General features: G+C 38.1%; 1 protein-coding gene across 6 annotated transcripts in view; it reads right to left on the reverse strand.

The window, feature by feature from the left end:
- NCOA3 (nuclear receptor coactivator 3) overlaps positions 1 to 13,760 on the reverse strand; it is a 139,517-nt gene that overhangs the window by 55,244 nt on the left and 70,513 nt on the right. For 4 of the 6 annotated variants that reach the window (XM_025875336.2, XM_025875502.2, XM_073880299.1 and 1 more), the window contains exon 2: positions 11,196 to 11,277. The exons of 1 other annotated variant lie outside the window; for it this stretch is intronic. The gene's annotated coding sequence lies outside the window, so the exon portion shown is untranslated. Of the gene's footprint in view, positions 1 to 1,077; positions 1,153 to 11,195; positions 11,278 to 13,760 lie in introns of all 6 variants that reach the window. One more of the 6 variants, XM_073880300.1, reaches the window with a different exon arrangement.

Below are 13,760 nucleotides of genomic sequence, written 5' to 3' on the forward strand. Positions count from 1 at the left end.
GATTGTGGTAATGGTTACATTTGTCAAAACTCGGCAAATTATAAACTTAAGGCTGGTGCATTTTACTGAATATAAACTATACTTAAAGTTATGTAAGGAAAATAGTGCATATTGCTAATCCTGTGATAAATAATAAATGACTTGTATAAGATAAATTAGCTAATAAAAGAGGGCTATTTCAATAAGAAAATTTACTTTTTCTAAAGAATTTCTACAGGAAAAGCAAATTTAGTACATGGGCAGTTAAAGTCAAATTTATATTTAAAAACTTTAGGGCAATAAAAATAATCTTGCAACAAAATACACAAAAATGTTCATTGACATTTCATTTATACATCAAAAACCAGAGGACACTAATGACCATCCATCCCAAATTTAAAAAATAAAGCCATACAAAACAATATAGTAGTAGCAAAAATAAATTATACACAATATGCGTGAATATTATAAGCAATCAAAGTTTTTTTTAAAAAGCAAGTACATTAGGGGAGCCTGGGTGGCTCAGTTGGTTAAGCGACTGCCTTCGGCCCAGGTCATGATCCTGGAGTCCCGGGATCGAGTCCCGTATCGGGCTCCCTGCTCGGCAGGGAGTCTGCTTCTCCCTCTGACCCTCTTCCCTCTCGTGCTCTCTATCTCTCATTCTCTCTCAAATAAATAAATAAAATCTTTAAAAAAAAAAAAAAAAAAGCAAGTACATTAGAGGCGCCTGGGTAGCTCAGTCGGTTGAGCAGGCGACTGTTGATTTCGGCTGGGGTCGTGGTCTTGGAGTCATAGGATGGAGTCCCAAGTCAGGCTCCAAGTTCAGGGGAAGTCGACTAGAGATTTCTCTCTCTCCCTCTGTCCCTCCCCGTAAATAAATAAACAAACAAATAAATAAATCTTTAAAAAGTAAAATAAAAAGCAAGTCCATTACACTCATTTTTGTAAAGCTAAAAACAAAAACTAAACATGGTTCAAGAACACACACGTGTGTTTTTTTTTTTTAAGTTTTTAGCAAATAAATTACGGTATCTATTACTTCTGGGACAGAAGCAGAAGGAAGAGTAAGATGGAGAAACACACAGGGAGCTGGTATACCTAGCAACTTTCCAGTTCTTAAGTAGTGGGTTCATAGGTGTTTTCCGAAGTACACTTCATAGCACATATATACTCCTGTTTATATAAAACATTGCATAATTTTAATGTTAAACTAAAAAACACTAATGTTAAGTTAAAAATGTTAAGTTAATGTTAAGTGAATATATATTTAATCTAACATTTGAGCTAGATACTGTGTTGAGGGCATTCCATTTATTACTCCCATTTTAATCCCTATTTCAGATATAAAGAACAGATAAAAGTAGAGTTCAAATTTATCCCTCTTTTACATGAGAAAACAGGTATGGGGAAGGAAAATAACTCACCCAAGGTCATACATCTAGTAAGTGATGGAATTACAAATTAAATGCAAGTCTTTCCAACATCAGAGCCCAAGCTCTTAACCATTTCAACCAAAAAATAAACAAATAGTTTACTCCTTTTTTCGTGAAATCTGAGTGTAACTGCACTGTCTACAGCTGTTCTAACAACTGTCTTTCAATGGCCCAGCTTAAGTTTCCAGTAAGAAGTTACTGTTTTCTGGTCACATTAACTAGAAATTCCTACTAGTCTTTAACAAAAAGAAAACAGTTAAGAATGATGGCCCTTAGGATGCCTGGGTGGCACAGTCAGTTGAGTGACTAACTCTTGGTTTCAGTTCAGGCCATGATCTTGGGGTCATGAGATTGAGCCCCACCTGGTCTTCATGCTCAGCGCATCATCTGCTTGAGATTCTCTCTCCTCCTTCTGCCCCTCCTGCTTGCGTGCACACATGCTCATGCTCACACACTCTTTCTCTAAGTAAATCTTTAAAAAAGAAGAAGAAGAATGGCCCTTACCAGATCACCAATGACTGTAGATTCTTGACCCATCCCTGTACATCACCTTTAAAAAAGTTTTAAGTACCTTCACCTTACCAATACTTTCATCTCCTAATCTAAGCAATCAACATGCATTTATAGTGAGCGAGGGAGAAACAGCAGGATTAACTAAAAGGCTCTATAATGAGGAACTAGATCCATGAATCATAGAAACTTAAGCTGGAAAGAACCTGTGATGTTCTAAAAAACAAGCAAATTGATCCTAATGAGAAAACTGATGTCAAAGTGAGACTACTACCACTCCTAGTTCCCATGCAAAAAAAAACAAAAAACTGTGTTTTCTAGCTTTAAATTTAAGGGGTGTTATAGTTAGGCAGGCAATTGATGAAATTAGCAAATGTCAATTTTTCTATATATATAAAATATAAACCTAAAAGAATTTCCTTAAATTGCTTTTTCAGTAATAGCTGCTTTACAAGATGTCTGTGAGCCTAAATCATTTTAATTATAAGGCATAATAAAAGCAGAACTTATAATTAAAAGTTATCTTTAAACTTTAGTAATTCAATTTCAAATTAAACTGAAGGACAGAGATATAGTCCTTAAAATTTAGAATGCCATTCATATGCTACTAATACGTTTTTATTTTTTTTAAGATTTTATTTTTTATTAATTTTACAGAAAGACATAGCAAGAGAGGGAACACAAGCAGGGGGAGTGGGAGAGGGAGAAGCAGGCTTCCCGCCAAGCAGGGAGCCCGATGCGGGGCTCGATCCCAGGGAGCCGAAGGCAGCTGCTCAACGACTGAGCCACCCAGGCGCCCCAGCTACTAATAATACCTTTTTAATATCAAATTCTCTAGAAGGCTATGATAGAACTTTTTAGAAACTAAAATGTTAGTAAAATGTGATATAAAGGCACTTATTAATTATCCTGACCTTGGCAATATATCTTCATTCCTTTATCCAACTACATAGTGGTCTCATTTTAATTAAGATGACACAAGAACTGGTTTAAGGAATTTTCATGTGAAAAAGACTGGTAAGAGACAGTACTTGAAAGAGTTAATTTCCAAGGCCATGAATGATATCATAACCTGAGAGTCTAAAAACTCATGATTTTAAAACTTCTGTGGTTAAAGATGAATTTCTGTTGAATAACCATAGACATATTTTCACTGCTGGGGAATGTCATCTAAAAGATTAGTTCTTAAGGTATTACTGAATTCAGTGATACTTAAATTCTTCCACTGAAAATCATTTTTTAAAGCAAAGAAGAACTTAAACATTGTAAAATTGCAGAAAATGAATGAAAATCCCCTACCACCACCCCTACTCCTAGACATAGCAGCATGAACATTTAACAAGATAGCAACTTATTACAAGATAAAAGTTCACAAATTACAGAAAGAAAATGGTCTGAAATTTGCAAAGAATCAAGATTTAGGTTCTAATTCAATGACACCACAAATTAGTTATACAACTTTGATAAAGCCATTAGCTCTTCTTAAGCCCCCTTCTACCGTGGGTTGTAAGAGCAAGATGAGACAAAAAGCATTTTATTTTTTAATATTACTCAGATTGGAAATGACAGAAAAAAGTAACTGAGCCTAAGGAAAAGAAAAGAATTGCAGAAAAATGGACAGAGCCTTAAGTATATGCAAGAAATATCAAATGATCTAACAAACAATATTTGGAGTCAGAGAAATCAGGATGAAGGAGGAAAAGAATAAAATACTTGAGGTAATAATGGGAAAACTTCCCCCAACTTAATGAAAACACCAACCTATATACATCGAAGGAACTCAAAGAATCCCAAGGAAAACAAACACAAAGAAATTAGACCTGAGTACAGCACAAACTGTTTAAAAACAAAAAGAGAAAATCTTGAAAGCAGCCGTAAGAAAAAGGATCACACATACAGAGGAACAAGGATAAAAGTTATCTTTTCAGAAACAACAAGACAATGGAATAACATCTTTAAAGTGCTGAACTACTTTCCAGTGGTGACTATCTCCTCATGAGAACATGCCCCTTACTAAGGACTTCCTCCATCCCAGGGAAGATGAGAAGCAGCACATGGTGTGGATCCCCAATTCCTACACTTCATGGAAGCGCAGTGCCCAGAATGCTATGAAATCACCAACATCCTCAGCCATACATCAACAGTAGTTCTGCATGCTGGCTATTTCACTGTCCTTTGCCAACCAGCCTATAGGAGGAAAAGCAAGGCTTAAAGAAGGATGCACTTTCAAGGGCGCCTGGGTGGCTCAGTTGTTAAGCGTCTGCCTTCGGCTCAGGTCATGGTCCCAGGGTCCTGGGATGGAGCCCCGCATCGGGCTCCCTGCTCAGCAGGAAGTCTGCTTCTCCCTCTCCCATTCCCCCTGCTTGTGTTTCCTCTCTCACTGTGTCTCTCTCTCTCTGTAAAATAAATAAATAAAATCTTTAAAAAATAATAATAATAAAAATAAAAATAAAAAAATAATTTAAAAAATGCTCGGGGCATCTGGGTGGCTGAGTCAGTTGAGCATCCAACTCTTGGTTTTGGTTCAGTGGTGATCTCACAGGCCATGAGACTGAGCCCCACATCAGGCTCCACGTTCAGCAGGAAGTCAGCTTGAAGATTCTCTCCCTCAGCCCCTCCCAACCCCTGCCCCTGCTCACACACACTCTAAAATAAATATTTTTGGGGGGCGCCTGGGTGGCTCAGTCATTGGGCACCTGCCTTCAGCTTGGGTCGTGGTCCCGGGGTCCTGGAATCGTGCCCTGCATCGGGCTCCCTGCTTGGCGGGGAGCCTGCTTCTCCCTTTCCCACTCCCCCTGCTTGTGTTCCCTCTCTCACTGTCTCTCTTGCTGTCAAACAAATAAAATAAAATCTTTAAAAATATATATGTATATTTTTTAAATGCTCAAAGAAGATTTTATGGTTCCCTGTACCCCTGAAACAAATAATACATTGTGTTAATTTAAGAAAAAAAAAAGATTTTTATGGTTAACAAACACATATTTTGGCACATATGCTAAAAAAATTTTAAAAAAAAACTGTAAATCGGGGGCACCTGGGTGGCTCAGTCGTTAAGCGTCTGCCTTAGGCTCAGGTCATGATCCCAGGGTCCTGGGATCGACCCCGGCATTGGGCTCCCTGCTTAGCAGGAAGCCTGCTTCTCCCTCTCCCACTCCCCATGCTTGTGTTCCCTCTCTCGCTGTGTCTCTCTGTCAAATAAATAAAATCTTTAAAAGAAAAACAAAAACTATAAATCGGCCAATACATGAGAAGAGCCTTTTTTAATGAACTCAAGAATCAATTGTGGGACTTCTCTTCAATCGGAGAGAGTAACAAATGCTATCCTACAGTGAACAGGACAAATTATAACAAACTATATTCAGGTATCAGAGAACAGGAAGTGAAAAATTGTGGTCCCTGAGATACGGGAAACAATTGGGGGCAGGGGGAGGGAAGAGGCAACAACATGAATCCTACCACTACCCAGGCTTTTCTGCCAGAAAGCAATTTCCACATCACAGCACAGGGATAAGGAACCCAAAAAGAACCCAGCAATCTTGAATTGACAAGATAATGACCACAGTTTAAGATGTCCCAGCTAGCTAGATTCTGCAGGGCAGTTTCTCAGAGTGATTAAAAAACTACAGGGATTGACAAACTGATTCTGAACTTTGTATCAAAATGCAAAAGCCCTAGATTAGCCAAAGCAATCATGACAAGGAAAAAAGTTGAAAAATTCACATTACTTACTCTGAAACCTTACTATAAAAGCTATAGTAATCAGGACAACGTATGTGGGCGTAAGACTGATATATAAATCAATGGAACAGAAAAAAGACCAGAAAGAGATTCTGTTGTACACAGTCAGTTGATTAAGTTAGCAGGACAATGCAATGGAAAAAGGAGAGTCTTTTCAATAGATAGCTCTGGAACAGAATATCCACATTTTAAAAACTGATCCTCAATCCTTTCTTCACATCAAACACAAAAATTAAATCAAAGTGGATCAGAGACCTAAATATACAGTCAGAAGTACAAAACTTCTATAAGAAAACACAGAAGAGCTTCATAACCTATGACAGGCAAAGATCTCTTAGTACATAAAAAAAGCACTAACCACAAAATTAAAAATTGTTAAGTTATACTTGAAAATTCAAAATGCCATTCTTCAAAAAAAAAGTTAAGAAAATAAAAGGGAAGGAAAAAAAAGTACTCTTAAAATGTATCTGAAAACAATCAGTAGACAGAATATATATTTTTTAAAAACTCCTACAATAAGAAAACTGCCCAATTCTAAAAATGGGCAAAACATTTAAAAAGACACTTCATAAAAAAAGAGATATGTGCGGTTAGTAAGAAACTATTATCGGTATCATTAGACATCATGGAAATGAAGGCTGAAATTGAAGAAGTGACAATACCAAATAGGAACAATTCAAACTTGAACTCTTATCTTGCAGGTGGAATATACAGCCACTTCTGAAAAGTTTCACATTTTTTTTTTTTTAATAAAGATAAGCATATACATAGGGTGCCTGGGTGGCTCAGTTGGCTGAGTGTATGCCTTCGGCTCAGGTCATGATCCCAGGGTCCTAGGATAGAGCCACGCATCAGGCTTCCTGTTCAGATGGGAGTCGGCTTCTCCCTCTGCCCCTCTCCCAGCTCGTGCTCACTCGTGCTCACTCACTCTTGCTCTCTCTCTCTCTCTCCCTCAAATAAAATCTTAAAAAAAGATAAGCATATACTAACTAAAATTTAAATTAAAAATTGAAACAAAAAAATTTTTAATAAAAAGATAAGCATACATTTAACATAAGACCCTGCAATTGCACTCCTGGGTATTTATTCAAGAGGGGAAAATCTACACAGTGACTTGTACCTGAATGTTCTGAGCAGCTTTATCCATCATAGTAGCCAAAAATGAGAAAGTAGTCACACAATGGAATACCACTCAGCAATAAAAAGAAATTACTGATACATGCAATAATGTAGATACATCTAAAAAATATATTATGCTGAGTTAAAGAACTTTTGCAGTGTGACTGTGGTTAAAAACAACAGTCACTCTCATACATTGCTGTTGGGAATCCAAAATGGTGTAATCCTTATGGAATGTGATTTGACAATATCTAACAAAACCTACATACACATTTACCCTTCAACCCAGTAGTCTCACTTCCAGGAACTTATCCTGAAGGTACACTCCCAAAATATAAAAATATATATTCACAAGGTTATTCACTGCAGCATTATTTTAATTGCAAAATAGTGGAAACAACCTAAATAATACCTATACATAGGCTACTGCTTGAGTAAACTATGGTATATGCACATAATGGAAACTATGTAAAAAATAAATGAGAAAGGGGCTGGGGGAACAGCAAGGTTGGTTACCTATGTGAAATGGGGGAAATGGGATGGAAAGGATACAGAAGGGAAGTGTATCTTTTGTATAATTTTAACTTTTGGAAATATCCTTGTTTTCTATAAATTCAAAAATAAAACCAATCAGAATGAGAAGGAGCATTAAAAAAACTGGGAGCACCTGGGTAGCTCAGTCAGTTAAGCGACCAACTTTTGATTTTGGCTCAGGTCATGATCTCAAGATCTTCCAGCTCCCATCATGGAGCCCACTTTAAAAAAGGGGGGGTGCACATGGGTGGGTCATTCAATTAAGCACCCGACTCTTGGTTTCAGCTCATGATCTCAGGGTCAAAAGATCAAACTGCACATCAGGCTCCATGCTACAGGATCAGTGGGGAGTTGGCTTGTGATTCTCTTCCTCTCCCTCTCCCTCTGCTGTTCCCCCTGCCCCTCTACCTGCCCCTTCCCCCTTCCCCACATAGGCCTGTGCACTAGGGCTCGCTCTCTCTCTCTCTCGCAAAAATAAATAAATAAATATTTTAAAAATCTTTTTAAAAGATTAGAGTCTTTAAAAAAACTGAAAAACAAATGAACCTAATTACATTTCCAATGAATACCATTAACTACCTTATACAGAAAGTTGGAGTGAGAAGTGAAAGTGCAGAGGAAAGGGAAAGCAAGAAAGGAAGAAGGAAAGGTTGATTCAAGTAATTTAAGAATACAATATTTAGGGGCGCCTGGGTGGCTCAGTTGGTTAAGCGACTGCCTTCGGCTCAGGTCATGATCCTGGAGTCCCGGGATCGAGTCCCGCATCGGGCTCCCTGCTCTGCGGGAAGCCTGCTTCTCCCTCGGCTTGTGTTCCCCCTCTTGCTGTCTCTCTCTCTCTGTCAAATAAATAAATAAAATCTAAAAAAAAAAAAAAATTTTTAAGAATACAATATTTATTTATTCATTCTCAGTCTTGGGCAGGATGGTTGTAAGGCAATGAAGAACTACATATAAATTCTCCACTTTAATTAAGTTTGTTTACTGTGGTGAAATGGGCAAAATGACTCTGAAATTATTTGAGATGTATTATAGGATAGAGTAAATGAGTAAGTGCACTGACAATGTTGGGAGCCAAGGTTTCTCACAGCATAAAATGGGACATAAAAATATGAAACGGTAAGTGCAGAGAAAGAGGCTGTAGACAGGGAGTGAAGCTGGACATACTGATATAAACTCATGATTTCTAAACTACGTATATGCATGTTGCTACGAATGTGTTTATGTACAAGTATGTTGGTGTATGCACATATGTGTGCATAAGCATGCATATTTTACTAGCTCTGTCCACGAGCAATGAGGACACCTCCCCCCATCCCCACAGCATCCTAGTCTCTAACACTTTCCTCCCTGTAAAGACAGGGAGACTGATTAAGAGTTCCACTTTCTAGGGGGCACCTGGGTGGCTCAGTTGGTTGAGCGACTGCCTTCGGCTCAGGTCATGATCCTGGAGTCCCGGGATCGAGTCCCGCATCGGGCTCCCTGCTCAGCGGGGAGTCTGCTTCTCCCTCTGACCCTCCCCCCTCTCATGCTCTTTCTCTCTCTCTCTCTATCTCATTCTTTCTCTCAAATAAATAAATAAATCTTTCAAAAAAAAAAGAGTTCTACTTTCTATCGCTTAAATATTTATTAAAAAAAAAGAGTTCTACTTTCTAAACCTAGGACAACTGAAGCATCAAAATAATTAGGTAGAGTAATGAATTTATGAACTGAAAAACCTAGTAATTCATGAGTCCAAACTGACAGACAGGGCTCTTGATTACAGAACAATGCCAAGGGCTGACTCATAGTATAAAGGGAATGCTGGAATCAGAAAATAACCATTTTGGAACCAACACAGTGAAAAGTAAGATCAGATAAGAATCATCAACGAATGTTAAATCTGGGGCAAATTGTGATGAGAACCATGGTATTTGCATTGTCTCCCTACAAAATGCTTATTGCATGGAAGGAAAATAAACTATACAGTGGAGAAATCTGGCAACATCTTGGCCAAATAATCCATATTAACATCACAAGAAGGGACAGAAGAAATCATGTGTCTCCAGAAGTTGTGCTTCTTTCTCAGGATGTCACATCACCTATACAATATTCCAGCCACGAATGCATAACCTCAATCTAATTACAAGGAAACTTCAGAGAAACATAAAATGAAGAACATTCTATTAAAAGCGGGGAAGGGCTGTGTTCTTCAAAAATGTCAATACTATAAAAGACAAAGGCTATGGAAATATTCCAGGAAAAAGGAGGCTAGAGAGAAATAAATACAGTAAATGCTGTACCCAACCCTAGACTGGATTCTGTACAGGAAGCAAAGGAAATGCTGTTAACAGACTTTATTAGGTCAACTGACCAAACTGGAAGACAGACCATACATTTGTGTCAGTGTCCATTTATGAAGTTGGTAACTGTACAATAGTTACATAAGAGAATGACCCTATTCTTAGGGAATACAGAAGTATTAGAAGAAAGAAGCTCAATAAATGTAACTTACCCTCAAACAGTTCAGAAAAGAACTATGCATGCATTTAGAGAGAGGGAAGGAAACAGTGAGAGCACACATAGATGCTAATGGTAAACAAGTGCGTAAATCTGGCTAAAGGGTATCTAGATGTTCTTTATACTCTATTTTTGCAAATTTCGTAAATTGGAAATGACTTCCAAATAAAGAGTTTGGTTTTTTTTTTTTAATAAATAGTATGGAGATAGTTCTCTACTATGTTCAGAATATAATGGGTATAATGGGTATGTATCATAATTAATTGAAGGATTTTATTAGGGAAACAGCAAGAGCTGAGACTGGAGGTTTAGAGAGATTACCAGATAAAGGACTGTTTCAAATGTCAGAGAAGGGAGTTTGTACTTTTTTTCTGTAAGCCAGGGAATGGAAACTCAAAGCTCAGAGCAAAACAGAGGCTTAATTAAAAGGGACATACTCAAGGAAATTTTCTAAGCAAAATTTCAAGTGCTAGAAACAGTAGATAAGAGGGAGTAAAGGGACATTTGAACAAATACAAGATCTTGGCCTAGGAAGTAAGATATTAGCAGAAAGTGGTACAAATACAGGAGACATGAAAACAGAAAACCAGATAAGGCCTGTTTACCAAAATACTAACATATCAAAGGGGCAAGGCGGGGGGGGGGGGGGGGGGGGTTCAAAGATGACTCAGATTTCAAGCCGAGCTAACCAAAAGAATGACAGTATTATTAATAAAAAGAAATTTAAGCAAAGCATAACTGCTTTCTTGGCTATCAAACAACTTTTTCTATTCTCATTTCTCCTATCCTGGTGCTAGATGAGATGCTATATGCCAGCACAAGCAATCTGGGGAAACTAGTCTTCATGGGGTGAAATAGTAAAAATAAGTGGGATTGATTCAGATTTTGAATAAACCCCATTAAAGTGTTCACACATTAAGGGAAAAGGGGTAGGAGAGAGTAGTATCTCATATTAAACTGTAGCATACAGTTCCCTTCTTCCCCAAAAAAGTTATATTTGTATATATACACCTATATATGGACATACATTTATATCCACTTATTTTGAGACCATTCATTCAACTAACGCTATCATTAAAGAAAAAAACATGAGGGTGTCTGGGTGGCTCAGTCGGTTAAGCATCTGACTCTTGGTTTCGGCTCAGGTCATGATCTCAGGGTCACGGGATGGAGCCCAAAGCGCTTAGTGGGGAGTCTGCTTGAAGAGTCTCTTCCTCTGCCCTTCCCTCCACTCTCTCTCTCAAATAAATAAATAAAACTAAAAAAAAGAGAGAAACATGAACTATGACACGAGTTTAAGATTAAATCATAAAAGGAAAGGTCAGGATCTTCAGAGGGTGTAGACAGAAAATCACAAAGGATGAAATCAAAGTAAAAGTGAATTACCTGGCTAACCAGTCAAATGACGTTCAAGTAGGAGCTTATTTTTATTGGTCTGTGACTCCACTGTTCAGCAAGTATTTTGATCCTGAAAACAAACAAAAAAGGGGGGGATGGTATTGAATTTTATTGCCCTTTCTTTTTAATATAAGTAGTAGTATTAGTTACATACAAGTTAATCTTCCCCATCATTCCCTTCTCTGGACATATGAAACAAGCAAAAACAAAACATACTATATCAAGTACAAGGTCTTTTCCTAGGAATTTGAGATGATGCCTTATTTTGCCATATAATACTGTTTCTGCTTATAAGTCAGGTATAACATATACAATATACCTTGTCACAGTTTATAAACATGGATAATGAAAAACAGGGGTTGAGGAAACCAACTCCAAGTCCTGAAAAGTAATCAAACCAGATCAGTAATGTGAATTTGGGGTGTCCCCACCTGTCCAAAAGGAATGCTCAACAAATAACAATTAAAAACAATATTGAGGGGCGCCTGGGTGGCTCAGTCGTGAAGCATCTGCCTTTGGCTCGGGTCGACCTAGCCTAACCTCGGGCTCCCTTGCTCGGCGGGAAGCCTGCTTCTCTCTCTCCCACTCCCCCTGCTTGTGTTCCTTCTCTCGTTGTGTCTCTCTCTGTCAAATAAATAAATAAAATCTTTTAAAAAATAAAATAAAAACAATATTGAGGGGCGCCTGGGTGACTCAAGTCGGTTCTGCATCTGCCTTTGGTTCAGGTCATGATCTCAGGGTCTTGGGATGGAGCCCTGCATCAGGTTCCCTGCTCAGTGGGAAGTCTGCCGCTCCCTCTCCTTCTGCCCCTCCCGCTCCACTCGCTCTCTCACTCTCTCTCAAATAAAATCTTTAAAATATATATCTCTCTCAATATCGTGGCAGAAACTAATGCTTAAATATCCGAGTCCAAAAAGATAAATATCTACCAGACGGATGGGTGGATGGATAAAGCAAGCAAGCAAGGAAAAAGAAAAGGAAAAAGGGAAAAAAATCATGGATGTTTTCCTCCCCTCTAGAAAAGACTGCACTTGGGTCACCAACAAGAAGTATTTTTAGGGGCGCCCAGGTGGCTCAGTCGGTTAAGTGTCTGCCTTCAGCTCAGGTCATGATCCCAAGGTCCTGGGATGGAGCTCCACATCAGGCTCCTTGCTCATCAGGGGCCTGCTTCGCCCCCTCACTCTGCCTGCCGCTCCCCCTGCTTCTGCTCTCTATCAAATAAATAAATAAAATCTTTAAATAATAAAAAAAAAAGAAAGGAAATAATTTTAAGTGGGAGAGAAAAATGAAAGGCAATTCTTCAAAAATAATCTGCAATAAAATACATGAACATATTAACAACTTTCTTGCACTTGAGGAAGCAGCCTCTGGTACAGCAAGAAAGTGAGCCAATAAAACATTCACCTTCACCTTACGAACTTCCAAATATAATAATAAAGCAACAATCTGACTACCAATAATTCTAGTGGTGTATATATATAAAGACAACAGCCATAACTATACCCTAAAGTTCATGCTGGAATTGGCAGGTCTGTTGGGAAGGGGTACAAGAAAAAACAATGTATTTACAAGTTCTGAATCATAGCCATGGCCAATCCGCATGGAGTATATAGGAACAACCAACCACAATCTAGCTGCATCATGTGAAGGGTCTGTTGCACATCTGAAACCCAATTTAAAGGTGAGAAAATTGAGGGGTAGGAAGGAAGCTCATGATATGTGGTTCACAAAAGGATAGGAGGAAAATCCAGGTAGTGTATAAATGCCATACAATTAAAGTCTAAAAAAGAGCTATTATATCTACTAACATATCTATTTCTAATTACAGTATAGTCTCTAGCTTATAAATGAGATGTCAAAAGGAAGTGGATTCTTGGAATGTATCCTCTAATCCACAATAATATGACTACTTGTTAGCATACGGTTTAAGAGCAGAAGCTCTGGAGTCCACCATCTAGACTCAACTCCCAGCTTTCACTTACTAGCTAGGTACCCAACTTAAAGACTTCTTTGAGCCTTAGATTTATGATCATAAAACAGGGATCAATCCTCTCAAGGTTCTTGCAAAGATTAAGTGAAAAAGCTTAAATTACTTATCAGTACCTGATATATAAATGCTCAATAAATTAAGGGACCTCTGGGTGGCTCAGCCGGTTAAGTGTCTGCCTTCACCTCAGGGTGATCCCAGGGTCCTGGGATAGAGCCCCACATCTGGCTACCTGCTCAGCGGGGAGCCTGCCTCTCCCTCTCCTCCCGGCTCAAGCTCTCTCTCAAATAAATAAAATCTTTTTAAAAATTAATTAAAACTATTACTAGTCAACAAACAACAATTTGACATCTAACTTAAGAATGTCCAAGTACATTCAAATAAAAAATAGGGAAAAAAACAATCAGTTTTAGTGTTTAAATGAATTCAATGTTTTATTACTTGAATTTTTATGATATCTAATTTAATTAGAGGAAGATGAAGGGAAAAGCAGGCAGAACTTCTGTAAAGAAAGCCCAAGGCTTTCTGGCCTAGTTTTAAATCAAGTTTCATTTCAGAAATGGTTC

Source organism: Callorhinus ursinus, unplaced genomic scaffold, assembly GCF_003265705.2.
Source record: "Callorhinus ursinus isolate GAN/ISIS: 27379988/994484 unplaced genomic scaffold, GSC_fseal_2.0 scaffold38, whole genome shotgun sequence".
Classification (NCBI taxonomy): domain Eukaryota; kingdom Metazoa; phylum Chordata; class Mammalia; order Carnivora; family Otariidae; genus Callorhinus; species Callorhinus ursinus.